Here is a 3,577-nt window from a genome sequence, read left to right on the forward strand (position 1 = left end):
CTTCTGTCATGGCATTTCTGTTCTGCTTCTTTCCCAAACATTCTACTTCCATGTATGGCCACAGCGATCCCAGAAGGAAAGGTGTGCTTAAAATCCTAGTGTGGACAAGGCAGGTTGTATCGATCGGTCACGTTTTGCTTTTCTTTATAGAGAATTCATCAGTTTACACATTGAAAACATGTCCCTTCTCCTTTTCCACTGCCATCAATAAAAGCAAAGCCTGTCTGCTTTGGACTGACATGCCATGGGTAAGCCATTCATTTGTACTCAGCTAAGAGATTTTCCAGGTTGTGGTAGCAGGGTAATGTCATAGGACTGTGGTTAGAAACTTCTGTCTTATGCCCAAAGGCTGTGCTGGAAAAACAAAACACCAGGCACTGAGGCTCCCTGGGCCTCATTTTAAGTTGGTGGGTACCCCATTTCTGCCCTACCTCTTGCACAGTCCCTGATTATTTTGAGCCCAGGCTTCCTCCACCCTTGGCCTACATTTCTCTTTATCTCTGTCAAAGGCAATGAGCCTTGCAAGGAACTGCACGTGAAAGCAATGCTAGTCAGTGCCAAGAATGCTGGTCAGGTACTGGATGTTACAGCATATTGTGTCATGTGTCAGGTTCAATATGTGTCTGATAATACACTGCTAGAACTATCTTCCACGCTGCTTCTGAGCTGTGAGGAGTTAATGCAGGCTTTCACTTGTGCTTCAGGGATTGCCATGGCTTCAGAAAGGCAGCACTGCTGGCGGAGCATGAGATCCATTTTTCATGATGAAGCTGCAGTAACATGATGCCAATGGGACAACGGAGTTTGAACATAACTGGAGCATCCTGATGGGTTGTGAGTAATGTTATATCCATAGTTCAGTTAATGCGCAGAGCCAATCTTTTTTAGCTGTTTGCACATATTTAATTCTTCATAATAGCTCAAAATGCAATCATTTGGATGCTCTGTCACTGTGACCAATTCCTTAATTAGGTTAACATTGCTACAAACATGGTACTACATGAGAATCTTCACTTTAAAATAAGTTTATGGAGAGTATTTTGAATTTTAATTATGGAATTTTAATTACAGAATTTGACTTCTAGGTAAACTGCTTGCTGTGGATGGAAACCCCTATGCTCAGATAGGAGGGGGTTAGCTCATTGAAATTGCAATTTGCTTATCTGCATTTCCACTTGTAGGGATGCTTGTTACATATTTTCACATTTCCCTGCAAACACCAAATCCATTTTGAAATGACAGTCAAGATTCTCATTCCTCTTGATTGAGAAAGCCAGAAGGTTCTGAAAAGACCCAACTGCAAGAGCTGGTAAGACTCACAATTTGGTGGGACTGAAATCAAGGCAGTGCAAGATGCAAGACTAGAAGGGAACTCCAAAGTATCAGTATGGGCTTTTTTTCCTCTCCTCACAATGTGATTTTCATTAGTCATTTACTCAGCTTAGCAGATGCCAACATGAAAACTATGCAAAGAGCAAATCTCTTCCTCCAAGCGTAAATATTTACAGATCATATTCAATGGCATTTAGGACTCTGCAAACATATTGTCAACAGTTCTAACCAATCTCTTCCCTAATTGCTGCTTGAGAGTTGGCAGAGGCATGTCCTCTGTGCAAACATGGTTATGGGGAAAAAAATAAAAAATGATAGCAGGCTAAATAAGTTTCTGGATAATTTGACTGGAGTTACACCTGAAGGCAACGTGGCCCACAGCAGGTTAAACTCTGGTACAGGACTTTTACATAACACACAGAGTGTGTGGTGGTCCTCGTGCCCCTAAGGGACAGCTTTCCTCCACGGGTCTGTCTTGGCACTATGCTAAAAGGACCATAGTGTAGAGCAGGCAGGTTTAGCCTTCCACATGTTTGAAGGGATGTAATTCCACTCCTTCTTTGATGTAATAAGAAATGCATGACTATTTTTTGCATTGCCTCACCTAATGTTTATTTGAACAATTCAGAAAAGCAAATATTCCTGATCCCAATCACCATCTGTTCTGAAAGAAAGGAAAAAAAAAAAGAATATTTTTATTTCTTAAACATAGAATGGCTCTTTGTTCTCTCTCAGTCAGTGCAAAACCCTGAATGGGTTAATGTCTGGGACATTACTTGACTATATTGGAGCCATGTCTATCTAAACTATGATTCTGAAGCCTTCCTTCCTGCACCTCTAGCCCAATCCCCTCTGATAGCATTTCAGTGCATCCCATAATCTCTGCTCTCCTGACAATCTATAATAAATACTAACCAACGGGAAGATCAGGAGTGGCTTAGCTTAGCCCTCATTTACACGTTGTGAAAACCTGCTATCACCAGCATGTCTCAGCACCCCAGCCTTTCACAGGGGGGCACATAAAGTTGCAAAGATCTTTAAACACCTTTCAAAATGATGTCCTCTGCGATACTCAAAAGAAACAGCCTGAGCAGCAGCAGACGTCCCTGTGCATTGCAGGGAGAGGTGAGCAGGGCACGCTCATGGCACGACGTTCTATTTGTTTGCATGACCACAGCTTTTCCTTAGTACCTGTATTTTCCTATTCCACTTCTGGACTTCTTCATATGCTTTTTAAATTTTTTTTATTTATTTTTTCCTGTGACTGTTTTTATGAGAAATGCTCTTGTTCCCCACTACACCAACCCTAGAGGCTATGTGCTGCCCTGCTTTTCCTCCATCACTGTGTTTGGTCCTGTCAGATAATCTGCTCTACAGCACAGTCCTTCCCCCCAGTTTCAGCTGTCTCTTTTAATTCTCCTGATTAACTGAGCTTTTTTCCTTCCTTCCTCCTTCCCTGGAAAGGAGGGGAAGGAATATTTCAGTATATGTCAGTATCTTACACAGAAGATGGAATGATCTGTCTGTACAATAGATGCAGGCAGACGTGCTTTAAATTGAGTCCTAAACGTGGAGCTCTGCATTTTGTCTGTTTTTAATTATCTGATGGATCATGGTATCAACTCCTCCTCCTTATGCTCACTTATAAAAGAAAATTTGTGATGTAAAATTACATCAGAATTCGTGAATGATTTCAGCATCACTGTCATTTATGGCAATTAGCAGCTGAAATCCTTATGTGATTTGAGGCATCAGGGGCTCCTTCTTCACCTGATCAACGGCACAACCACAGCACAAAGCACACTGCAATACAGACTGCGCCTCCGTACGCACAGCTGACCCCTGCACCGCTTTTTGAAGACGGTGCAATCTGGGAACAACCCGAAGGCGCTGAACGCAGGAGAGAGACAGCTCTAAATCCAGCGCCTACAGCTTAGAGGGAGCTGTGCTCGTGCCACGTCACGGTGCCGGCTGCACACTGCAGCGCTGCTCGCAGAACGTCGCCTATATCGACCCCAGCACACAGTTGGGGCGCAGACAGCCCACTGCCGCCCGCTACGCCCCGCATACGTCACTTCCGCAGGCGCGTGGCTCTCTCTGCTCCTTGTTTCCGGCGTGAGCCGCTCCGCCTGCGCACCGGAGGCTCCTCCCCACCGCGGCCGGAGGGGGCGTGGCTAGAGGAAGGGGGCGTGGTCTCGGTTGAGGGGGCGGGGCCGAATGCCGACGGGCCAATGGGAAGAGGAGA

This window comes from Meleagris gallopavo, chromosome 5, assembly GCF_905368555.1.
Source record: "Meleagris gallopavo chromosome 5, MGAL_WU_HG_1.1, whole genome shotgun sequence".
Classification (NCBI taxonomy): Eukaryota; Metazoa; Chordata; class Aves; order Galliformes; family Phasianidae; genus Meleagris; species Meleagris gallopavo.